The 13322-nt window shown below is 35.7% G+C and overlaps 1 long non-coding RNA gene across 1 annotated transcript; it reads right to left on the reverse strand.

Annotated features, from left to right (window-relative positions):
* Window positions 1–3207: 3207 nt before the first annotated feature.
* LOC122556707 lies at window positions 3208–12523 on the reverse strand. Its single transcript, XR_006313625.1, has 3 exons — window positions 12440–12523; window positions 7513–7621; window positions 3208–3281 (listed from the first exon to the last, which is right to left on the reverse strand). It is a non-coding gene; the product is annotated as an uncharacterized LOC122556707 (long non-coding RNA).
* Between the last annotated feature and the right edge of the window lie 799 nt (window positions 12524–13322).

The raw sequence follows: 13322 nt of genomic DNA on the forward strand, positions 1-13322 counted from the left end.
GCAAAACACAGTGATGCAATTCATGAGTCTTATGATCAACAAGATTTAATACTTCACATAAAGCATGCAATTCTCTGTGCTAATTAAGCAACAATGAAGTTGTAGAAAGTTTTGGTGATTTCAATCCTAAAAACATGAAGATGCCTGTGGATTCCCCAATTGAAAGTCCACTTTGTTTATTTTTTTGTAATATAACTATAATGAAGTTATTGGATGACACTTTATGTGGCTGGAGCATTGTTTTTATTTGAAGTATTTTTAAAGATCTACTTATGAAAAGCAGAATGCAGCTTCCCAACAAATAATATAGTATTGGTAGGACGTTAATTTATTCTGTTACTATAATTATTCAACATGGATAGTAAACTTTCTCACCTTATTTCTTTAAAAACATTGAAACAATTGGAAAAGTAGATATTTTAGTTTGTTTAAAAAATCCTTCGCTCAATTGCTCATGTATCATTCATATTCACTCAAATAATGTTTATCTTACTTTAGGGCCGCACGATGGCTCAGTATTTAGCACTTCTGCCCCACAGTGCCAGGGATCTGGGTTTGATTCGTACCTTCGGCGACTGTCTGTGTGGAGTTTGCACATTCTCCCCATGTCCTCCAGGTGCTCCAGTTTCCTCCCATAATCCAAAAATGTGCAGGTTAGGTGAATTCGCCATGCTAAATTTCCCATAGAGTTTAGGGATATGTAGGTAAGGTGCATTAGTCAGGGGAAATATATACGATAATAGGGTCAGGTGTGGGTCACTTCGGAGGGTGCGTGTGGACTTGTTGGGCCAAAGGACCTTAGAGTCATAGTCATAGAGTCATAGAGATGTACAGCATGGAAACAGACCTTTCGGTCCAACCCGTCCTTGCCGACCAGATATTCCAACCCAATCTAGTCCCACCTGCCAGCACCCGGCCCATATTCCTCCAAACCCTTCCTATTCATATACCCTGCTTCCACACTGTAGGGATTCTATGAAATTACTCAGCAATGAAGGAGTTCCCTTATCTATCAGGCCTTTACTGAATATTAAATTACATAATTATGTTCAAGTTTGTGTATTGCTCAATGAATGTTATTGCAAGAGATTTATTAAACTTTGGCATATTGTATATATCTCAAGTTAGTTTATTAAAATGTGCAAGTAACTAAAGAAATTAATAATGCTCTTCATGACATGTTACATTTACAATAATCTATATCCACTTTGGCAATAATTGACATGTAGTAGACCAGTTAGGTATGTCCAAATAGTTTGCAGTGACCATGCCCAAAACCTTGAAAGGTTTCCTCTGAGAAACAGGGAAAGTCATTCTAAACTATCTGAGATAATTGCATTTAATTATAAGGGAACTTCACAGTAACTGGCAGATGATTAGATATCACAGCTTTTCCAGGCTTAAAGACATACTTTCAAACAAGAACCAGTCTCTCCAAAAATATAGAATCTGGAATTCTGATCACTGGCAGATTGTTAATACTGTGCTCTGAAAAGTCTAGGAATTATACTTGGAAGTATTTCAATTTTTTAACTAAGTTTTTTTCAACACAAACTATAAGCTCTTCTTTTTATCATTAACATCTAGTGCCAATGTGGTCAATAAATTCAAATATTTTCAATATTGTTTGTAGATTGATGATGACATTGCAACATTAACAGAATAAAGATTAACTTATTTCAGTAATAGAATGCTGTTGATTGAACTGACTCTAAAACAAAGTAATGAGTTTTGTTTTTCTCATCTTCATAATAATTCAAAGTTAATATAGCAAAGTACATAGTCCCTTCTCATAAACATAAATATTTAATTGTATGTTACATTTTTAATAAACTTTCAACTTTTTAATTTGGTTCTTAAGTAGATGTAAGCTATGTTTAAATGTTGTAATAAAGTACACAAAATAGGATTTGTGTTCTGTCACCTTTTTCAAAATCTAATCAAATGTTTTCTGTAATAAAAATCCAATTATTAGAAAGCTTTATTCAAACAGTTTTTAAAATTATCTCAAATTATTTGTGTGGAGTCTATCCACATACTATTATAATCACAACAAAGGCATGACATACCTCAGCCCTGGTTTTATAAACAGAATACACATGTGCACTTGGGAAAGCAGTGAAGGGGACTGGAATTTGGGAGACTGGAATTAAGAATAACATGAACTCTTGGGCAGTCAAAGAGTAAAGCATTTCCTTTCTTGGTACTGAAATTTACTATGTCTGGGTTTGTATATGACAAAGGTTGAGCTTCAATGACAGCTGCTGTTTCCTCTCACTGCACAGGGTTTATAAATCCTGAATCCCACAAGCCTCAACAAACATTCTCAATGTAGACAGTGCATGTCTCTTAAAAGTTCAATGTAAATAGAATTTGCAGCCTGCACTTCTTTGCTTTTCATACATGAAAACATAATTATGAAATTACATAAACAAATTACATTTCTTCTGGTATTTGAAGAAATAATCAAAAGCTTGCTTATAAATGCTTCATCTGAATCTTTCTATCCATAGATGCATTAACACTCTGATACTCAATGATTTCCAAATAAGACTTGTTTCAAGTTTATTTGTGGAGGGGAAAGAGCTATTTGTTTTAATGTCCTTTTAGCGTAGCCATCAAATGATGCATACTAGCAATCATTTCCTTAGCAAACCCTCAGAATCCAACTTGCTTCCAATCAGTTTGCTGAGTTCTGAAATGGCTGATATGTATAAGATGTGAGCTACAGATTCTGCCACTTTCAGACAGATGCTTGAAGTATGGAGTAGATGGGTTGTTTGGGATTCTGTGTATTCCCTCAGCCATCTTGACTTTGCCTCTGTGTGTTCCCATCAAGGCTCAATGTGATTGGTGCTTTCATGACCAAGTCTTCTCCAGTTTGGTTGCTCATAAGCCAAGATCTCCAGTGAATTGGTGGGAGTGTTTCACCTATTTGGGCATGCTTGAAAGACATTGCTAAAGCGTGTCTGCTGCTTTTCTGGATGTCTCCTGTTGTGGCTAAGTTCCCAGTTGAATAATTGGTTCAGGAATCTGGTGTCAGTCATATAGACAATATGAACAGTCCAGAGAAGCTAAGAGACTAGCATCTTGTCAATTTGGCTTGCAAGAGGACACTGGTCTTGGACCACTTTCCTTTTTGCCATTACATTTGAATGATCCTATATAGCCTGTTGTAGATTGTCCACATTTCAAAGTGAAAAGGAGCACAAGACTACTGAGATCTGCTGCTGGTAAACAATGGACCTGCCGAGATTCTCGTGTTAATTATCATTGTTCATCTACAAATAGACCATAGCATTTTTTTGATAATGGGAAAACATTTTTTTTGTGAAATATGTAGAAGTTGTGTATTCATACAACATAATACAAATTATTATTTTCTCAATTTACACACAATTAAGAAACAAAATGTTCGTACTCATTCTGCAGTATATAATAAAGCAGTGTGTTGTCACTTGTTGTAAATCAGCAGACATAAATTGATCACATTGTGCAAACATAGGATATTTAATATAGGAAACCATTTATTCTACTCCCTGACAAAAGCCTGTAAATTTAACACTTCTATGATTGTATGACAATTGTAACAATTTCAGACATTTTGTGAATGATTATGAAGTGTATAAATCTGTCCCTTTACCTGCCCTTGCCATTCAATCAGGGAATTAACCACCTAATATTTACCCTGCCATGTATGTGATATTCCATTGAAATTAAAAGCAACCCCTATTGTATTCTCTGAATAAAATGCAGCTGAAATATCTTCAAATAGATAAAAACAGCTTTTAAATGGATGCTGCAGAACATTTTTTAAACCAAAGTAATTGAATGAAATGCATTCAGACATTGATTGAATGAATTAGTCAAATACATGCTATTGCAGATGTAACAATATGATGAAACAGTATAACTTTGTGTCATTCCAAGTCACTATGTTGATAAACGCCATTTATAATAATGACTGTCTTTTATCAATTATTTACATGATGAGTACCAGAATTTAATGGCCAAGTAATAGCATGTGAAAAGTAAAACAATGAATAATCAAGTTGTTCATTTACAAAACTGTGAGATATTAAAGTCTGATCTGCCACAACATTCTGACAGTTGTTTATAAAAACACTACATTTATCATGCCCTTATCCTGATACTTTCAAGTGGGCACCATTTTGATGTCTGATTTTGTGTAAAAGCTACACCATTAGAATAGCACACTGCTTAAATTCCTACTTTAATCTAAGCAGGAAGACTGACAGACAGGGACAACTTTTTTTATACATGTAAGATATGTATAATATCACTCAGAACCAAAGCAGGAAATTATATAACTTCAAGATAAAAGGACCTCTCGAATCAAGGATGCTGGTTTTAAATTCACACATCTCAGAATAAACAAAAAGTGCTTCAAAAGCTGATAACATATAAGTGTAAAATTGTTCAGCACAAACTAAGATATTTAAATTAAGAGATGTTGTGGTAATAAATTCGAGCAGGATGACTGGTAGTAGTTTAACCTGAGTGTCACCACACCTCAGGTAAAGGGAAAGGTTAAGAAGAAAAGTCCTCCATGGTAACCTCAGCTAATGCAGGAATTGAATCCATGCTGTTGGCATCACTCTGCATTGAAAACCAGCCATCCAGCATACTGAAGAAGAAATGGTTTAAGATTTTAACAAATTTGTTAACAATCAGATTCTGCTATTATAATGTATGATAATGACCAGAGTTCACAATGATGGAGTTGAAGACATGCCCTCAATGAATGTGTGTACAATAGCGTTAATAACCAAAACAACTTTCATCCTTCCCCTCCATTCTGATTGCTTCATGGCACCAAATTGACTTCTATATCTAGGATCTTTTGGATAATTTTATATAATAACATGTCTCCTTTTAAACAGATGGCCAAGTATTGTTTTAAAAGTTAATGGCTCAAATTAAGAGAGAAATAAATCAAAAGAGCAACAAGAAAGGTCTTGTTGGTCCTAGAGACTTGCTACAACTCAACACAGTATCTTTGACAGCGCATTCCAACCTACAATCTCTAGATGTAGAAGTACAAGGGCAGTGGATGGGAGTGAAACCAAAATCTGCAAAACATAACTTATTTCATATAGCTGTAGTTCAATTCAAATCGACTAAATTTCTGAATAACTGCAACATATAACCTCTGAGAAATTATAGTGATAATGCACACAAAATCTACAAGTTCAAAGTTATGGACAGTTCTGTTGACAATACTGAGTCTGTGGCCTCCTCCCCAAAGTTCATTATTTTGCAGCTACTTTAAACTGTATTGTCCACTGATAACTAGCTGTGACTCATGCTGTACCTGGCACAAAAACTACAAATAATTTCCAACGCAAAATATCTTTACCCCACTTAGTGTAATTTTCTGGAAATTAGTTGGCTAATTTTATCAAGAAGTTGGTGTTATCATTCTTTTTTCTCCAGAAGTAGCGAGCTTCAATTGGTTGTATCTTTTCTCAAAAAGTTTTAGTCTTAGATCATATGTATGCATCAATGATCCATAATAATTCCTGTACTTTCTCATTTAAAAGTTAGATCAAGGAGTTGATCTCACAAGATGCTTGCTTGACCAATGATTCAAGGATCAATTCTGCACCCATCAATGGTTAAATGAAACAGTCAAATGTTCTTCTATATTGTGCTTTCAGATTTTATACTCATTGAAGCCCCACAGTAATGTAATACATTGCCTTGAGGAGAATAGACATAGTCTAAACTTGAACTTGACTTTAAAAGTGGTCTGATTTGTGGATTTTAAAATACCATGGGTTTGATTTCTGCAGAAGGGTGTGCTTGATTGAAAATACTACTTCTTTGAAAAATATACTTGCTTTATGGATCTCATCAGCTTGCACACAATTGAGTTAGTTGCATTTCATTGAGCTGAATTCAGCAATCAGGTGAAGCTTGAAATGATAACATGACCAGATATCAAAAATTCATGACTCCCTGATTGATAGCTCTTTTAAAAAAAAATGTGTTGGGCACTTTTTTAGCTAATAAATAATGGAAGAACATGTAACTTCAATGAGATGGATAAGTAATTTTTTTTGGACTTTCTTCTGTGCTGGGAAACTACTGCTGATTGCTGTTTGGAGGCTATGTTTCTTTAGAAAACCACACTTTAATGGAATCAAAATATAGAAATCTAAAATATAAGCAAAATAAAATGCTGCAAATGCCAAGCAGGTAAGGCTGCATTGGTGGAGAGAGAAGAACAAAGATTAAGAATCTTGACCTCAATGACGTGGGCGATGGTGAGAAATATGTAATAATTGCATGAGAAATTCAGTCAGGCCTATCTCTCAGAATAGCTCGCTGCATCTTTTAACTAAGTTCTGGGGTGTCAGAATGCTTGTTAGGCAACATCAAGATGGCTATTAATGGGGATTATTGCTTGTTAGTTAACTGATCTCATTAATGTGTAAATTTTACCTCATAGCACATCTCCAATCCACTTACAGTAAGTTTCTCTCCTTTAACGTTGGACGTCGGAATCCAACAGCAAGTACTGTTGCAATGCTGCAGCAAGGACACACACCCAGATCATGGACTGGAACAAGCTGCATTTTGGGTCTGTTTGTATGGTCTCTTACTGTACACTCAATTTGAGTCTACCAGGATGCTCACCATATTGTTTTGCCCTGTTGTTTTGCCTCATAGCCCTCAGCCAGAGCTACCAGGCTCAATGCCAATGCTGCTGTATGACCTTGCTGTTTTAGCACAGACCCAAAGCCAGGAAGCTAATCATGCTTTTCAGTAGGCCTTAGTCAAGCCAAGGCAGATATAGCCTTCAGTCACTGATCTTTGCACAGTAAGTCAAGGTCAGCCTGCAATACCAGGCTAAGGGTTTGGATGGAATTAGTCAGCACTCACAATGGCCAAAGTCAAGATTCTCTTCTCATAAGGAATGAAGAGCTGAATGTCAGGAAGTTCACTACCTATCTTGATTCTTTCTTTCTGTCCTATTGTGGGCTGTTTTCCCTCTGTAATGAGAAAGAGGCAGGTATTAAAGGGAGATGAAATTGGGTGGAGTGGATGTTACTTTTGGAATACATGGAGCGGTGTCTCATGTGAGTGCAGAGGGCATGCAGGATTAGTGGTGTTGGGGTTTGAAGTGGGCAATATGAGTGAGGAAAAATGGTGCATGAAACAATGGGAGTGGTAGAGCAGCCTCAGAGAGATGTGGATACAGTAACAGAAATCAAGTGAGTGTAAGGTGGCAGACGGAATATAATAGTGATTATTCTGGCAGAATGGAGAAAACCATTGACCTTCTATTGGCATCTGCAATCCTTCTGACAGCTGAGGCTGCAGTGACCTGTGTGGCAGCCTCAGACCAGGCTGGCATGGTGTGGTATCATGGCATCCACCGATGACCTGAGGGAAAACAAAGTTTTGTCTCTGCACCACCTTGTCCAACATGACCTCTAGGTTTGTGTCTGCAAATTGAAGCACCAGTTTTCTCTTCTACCATACCTGGGGCAAAACTGTTCAGGGCATCTTTGAACTATCAGTCTCTGGGTGCACAAAGGCTTTCAAAGATGGGACCCAGTGTCAAGTATGCCAGTTGTGGTTACAGCAAAACCTAGAATGGAGAGAGGTGCATAAAGGGCAGGAATAGTAGTTAATGAGGCAAGGTGAGTATGATGCAGCAAAATATTCTTAGACCTTACGGAGCAAAACCTCTGTAAAACACAATAAAACTGACACTTAGCCAACAAAATGTAAGACCCACCCAACATTTCAGATTGTCAGGAGAGATCATTGAATTGTCCTGCAGCAGCTCCACCTTAAGGGGTAGATGCTGCAGCAAAATGCAGAATAATGTGATGGCACATCGATATGGAGACATCCTCAAAAGACTCATAAGTAATCAATATCATTTCTGAAAACATTACCAGGGAGAGGGGGGGTACCCTCTGCAGGATGGTATATGACTGGAGCTCTGAGCCTGTGACAGAAGAGGCTTTGGGACAGAGGGAGCTGAAGAAAGAAGGCTTAGAGTGTGGGACAGTTACCCACTGGGAAGATCCAAGAAGCATCCCCAACCTGGCTCTGTGAATCTCCTTTCTTCAGCTTCTTTTGTCCCAAAGCCACACATTGCTCACTCACATCCAGTAAGTGACCCAACTTGGGATTCATCAGCTTTTCATTTCAATAACAACCTTTCAGATTTCTCTCCAGGTCCAGCCCCATCTGTATGGTTCTCATGTGTTTCTCTCCTGAGTATGAGTTGTTACCAAGGAAGCAATTTATTGGAGGACTTGAGTCATTAACTCTTCCTCTCTCCCCAGATGCTGTCAGACCTTCTAAGGCTTTCCAGGGTTTTCTGTTTTAGTACCTTTTTTAGGTGTTTTGACAATTGGCCAGTCAAGATCTCTGTTAACAATGTCCAATATGGCCACACACAAATTGTTTAACATGCAATTCTTTTCAAGCATATATGTATGTAATATATATCAGGATGGTCAACTATAATGTAAAGATCCTTTAAAGGTCATAAATATTTATACTATTGAACGAACAGCTGCAACAGCTTAAATATTCAGTTCATTTTTGTAAATGGTTAAATCTTTTAAACTAAATGAGAGAATTATTCAAAGAAAGATAAAAACAGCACTTATATGATGTGAAGTGGCTTAGTTTGGTGCTATACATTAAGTAATAGAGAAAAAGACAAAATATATTAATTTCACATAAGAAGTACAACAGCCTTACAAACATGAAGGTTTGTTTTAAATTAAAATTTTAGTCAACATTGATCAGCAATAAGTCTAAATATTAGAGATTGGTTACTCATGAGAACACCACATCCTATGTTTACATCTAATGGGCCCAGCTCAATTGATAAAGTATGCAAATATTAGGATTATATCCTTAATATTGTTTCAACTATAACAATGCATGTTTGGTATAAGTATATGCATATGTGCTATACCTGAAGACCACACAGTACAGAAGAAAATGTATTATATCGGTGAATTGGTGCCAGTTTCATGTGATAATGTATACCACACAAGAGGTGTTAGTTAAATAGCAAACAAAATATACATGAAAAGCAATTAACTTCCACTACAGGACCTTGAGTTTTCACTAGTGGTAAATAAAAGCAATTATATTTTTATACATTATGTAACTTGACAACTCTCTTTCCTGTCATCTAAAAGATTCTAACAGAATATAAATAACTAGGAAGGATGTCAACACCTTTGACAGGATGCATAGGTGATTTATTAAATTAATCTCAGTTGTACAATGAGGGTTTCTACTTCAGAAGATTAAGGAGCAATTTAGTAAAGGTGTTCAAAATGTTGAAGTAATTTTGATGTAGTAAATTAGGAGAAGCTGTTTCCAGTTTTAGAAGCATCAGTAAAGAAATGGATTTCAGGTCTTCGTCAAAAGGATCAGAGTCAACTTAAGAGGGTGAAATAAGCAGCTAGCTTTTATGATCTAGAATGCACTGAATGAAAGAGTACTGAAGCAGATTCCATCATAACTTTTCAAAATTGAATTGGAAAAAATGCATGAAAAAGAAGTATTTGCTGAACTATGCAGATAGAGCAATGGAAATGGATTAATGCAATTCAAATGATGATAGGCGAAATGGCAAACTGTGCTGCAGGTTCTGATAATTAATAAACTTCATAACTGAAAAACTAATCTTCCTTGCTAATGAGTTTCCATACATTGTTACATATGATATGTATTGTGAGGCTGGGTTTTCTCACTGAAACAATTAATGTTTATAATAATGATTACCTGGGTCTGCATCAAGTTTTAAATCAGGATTCTAATAATCAAACCTACTTTAACTATAAAAGATCCACATCTGCTGTGAAGCTGACAGTCATGAGAATAGCAATGTTTTTAAATCAGCTAGCGTTTTGGAAAAGATTGCTCCTGAAGGGTTAACAAAACATCGTAAAGAGCTTGTCATAAACTTGCTAACTCCTGGGAGAAATACTAAATCCCACGTGTGGGAAAACTGGTGTCATGCCCTTATGAGTCAAAAGTCTATGTGACACAGGAGTGTGGGAATGGAAGGAAGAAACTGCATCAAGACAATAAGTGGAGAGAACTTGGGATTTATACAGAAAATGAAATGGGTAAGAAGGATGGTGAAAGACAAATGATTTACATAGCTGAGGTTGTCTAGATTAACTCTGACTATGTGATCAATTGAATACCAGTTAATAATTGAAAAATAAAGTTGATTATTCAGGGATATTAAATAAAAACCAAAAGAACTATGGAAGATGTAAATCAGAAACAAAGATTGTGAAAGGGTCACTAGACCCGAAATGTTAGCTCTGATTTCCCTCCACAGATGCTGCCAGACCTGCTGAGTTTTTCCAGCAATTTCAGGAATATTATTTGATCTGAAATGCAAACTATTTTATATACCAAACTATTGTCTGAATGAAATATTGTACTTATTTCTTCATAAATTAATATTCGATCTCTCCTTCATTTTATATGTATGGATAAAACGGAACTAACTTACTGACACTTTATGACTCTGTCCCAGATATTGACTTCTGAATTGACACTGCTGTTCAAGTGAATAGTACGTGAAATATAATTATTTTTCTTCGCAACTCTGATCAAATCTATACTTTTTTTCCCAGTTTGGCGAGGAATGGAAATTCATGATTTCCTTTTCTTTAAAGGTGTGCCCAACCACAGTCGTGCATTATTGAGCAAGGAACTGGGACTAAGAGGACAGCCAATGTACATCACCAGGTCAAAAGGTCAACAAGTTTGAAACTCTGGGAACAAAGATCCAACTAATAGCTAACTTCATTTTTCCACGATCTGCCTTCAACCTTTTAAACCCTAAGCTCGTGTCTATTTTTGAAAAGGAAACTGATTTGAATATAACACATAACAGATTGCATTTTAAGTGAATCAAACATTGATTTTGTAGTGTCTTCACAGGTAATAATTTTACTTATAAAGTAGGTCAAGTACATGGCAAGGTTCATTTATTGTTGAAAATATTGTGTCTCAGAATGCTTAAGAAATGAGAAATTAAAACGTGGTTCTAATTAATATCAACAACAAGAGGCATTTATCAGTCAGATTAAATTGTAGCAGTGTTTTTTAAATTATCCAATAATTTATCCAGTTGTCCAATATTTATGGTAGAGGATTTTATTTGGCTATTTAGTTAATTGATGAATTACTTATTTAAATGCACAAATTAGTTAGTGTCAAAAAAAAGAGAAGTGTGCTTTGATAATGTTTCATTTCAAAAGTTGAATTTTCTCTGTTTTGTGATAGTATTTTCTGGATGATTGTAGCAGTGGAAACTTGGTGGAACTGGAGGAATGCTTCTGTTTCTCATTGATACACAAGAAAAGTTGTTTTTTTTAAAAAAAGGTTGCTTTTTCTGGTCTCTTCACTGCTTCCTTTCATCAATTGCTGCTAATGAAAAATATGCAATCGGGTGCTAATGGCATTACCAATGCATATGTTAAAAAGGATCTGCCAACTCCAAAATTGATGAATGAACTGAGTAATATTAATTACTCATCTGCCTGGTTTTCACAAGGCAAGTGGAACTCAAATAATTCATTTTCTTTTGCATATGCTAGATAATTTAAATTTCCCCTTCTTTATGTTCAGTGGGTGCATTTTCGCTTTCATGATCATTGAGTCTACAAGTGGAACTAAGAATTATTGAATTTTTGGGGGGGATTTGGTTGATGCCAGGGATTAATAGGAGATTTTGTATTAAAAGGAGATGTTAATAGCAGTTTTTTTTTAAATTTAAAAATCTCCACTCACCACCTGAATCTCTTACTTAACAACTGAAAAACTAAATTTCCCCATTGTAGGCCTCTACAATGAACACTGGAGAATGAGGTCTCATATGTGAATCAGCCAGAGGTGCAGTGCTGCATCTCTGGTCAGTTGTGAGTCTGAGATGAAGCACTGTAGCTCTGGAGGATGAACACTGCAGCAATGGAAACGTCCTTGAACGTAGAGCAGAATATCACCGCATAGAATGAAGGTAATGTGTAGACTTCTTTTGTTGCATTTATAGAGTGCACTTGATATGGTTGGCAAGTTTTCTATCTTTGCTTCAGCCACAGATTCTGACATAAGTATTATCAAAGGTATATTTTTTGTTGAATATCAAACTAAAGGGTATATTTGAAGTTGTAGCCCTATTGAACGACTTTCTTCAGAATTTTAGGTGCTGTACTTAAAAATTAACAGTTTGCCTTTAAAAAGAAATACAGAGTTTGGTGATCCAAGCTATGCATTCTTTTAACAGTCGAAGCATTATTTTGTTTTAGAACTATTCATGCTAAGCAAAAAGGGCCCCTTTTTTGTCATACACAAACTCATTAAAATAAATATATCCAAACAACAGTCAGATTTCATTAGTACAAACCCATGGGAACTTGAAAAATATGCCTTATCAGAAGGTCATCTTCTCATGGTTCAAGCTCTTTTCCTGTCCATAATTGAGCATCTGCTGAGACACGAGAAAACAGTTGCTCCACAAGAAATTTGGAAAAAGAATTTGCAAGAATGAGTCCATGCTGTATATTTTAGTGGCATCACTTTTCAATGTTCAGAAAATGTGAATGCAATATGTTCTGTGAGGGAATAATATCATTGCATTCTAAAAACTGCCAGGTTGTTTAAATTTAAAAGGATGTCAAATGTTATTGTCATGGGAGACAACAATCTGCAGCAATCAATCCTGAATGTTATTCTTCCCACATTATCATTGTATTGCACATTGTTTATCTCTTGAATTAATATTAATATAGCTGCAATATCTCAGAATTTAACATTACAACAGGATTGTTAACATTACTTAGAGATGTCAAGCATTGATGTGCAGAATTACTTGCAGCATATTTGTACATGTAAAGGATCACCTTTCTAATGATGCCATTCCCAATCCATTTCCTAATCTCAATCCATGAATCCCATAATTCATTCTACTTTTGTACAGTGCCTTAAGAAAGAAAATACATTTAAGAAAACATTGTTCTCGACATTCCCATTGTCATAAGTCTTTTATGCAGAATAGACGAGAGTTGCACATCATCATCATGCAGCATTCCAAATGTGACTTACTTCCAAGAGAATCATCCAGAAAATTGAAAATTGTAATGGGCAATTCTCTGGATCTAAAAAACCCCTGAAAAGTCAGGTTCCAATTCAAGCTTAATTGTCACTCTGGATAGATTGGATTAACATGCTACTCTAACTCCTAACTAACTATTAAACTGAAACTCTGAACTACCATTGACCACTCCGCC

The sequence above is a fragment of the Chiloscyllium plagiosum genome, chromosome 14 (genome assembly GCF_004010195.1).
Source record: "Chiloscyllium plagiosum isolate BGI_BamShark_2017 chromosome 14, ASM401019v2, whole genome shotgun sequence".
Taxonomy (NCBI): Eukaryota; Metazoa; Chordata; class Chondrichthyes; order Orectolobiformes; family Hemiscylliidae; genus Chiloscyllium; species Chiloscyllium plagiosum.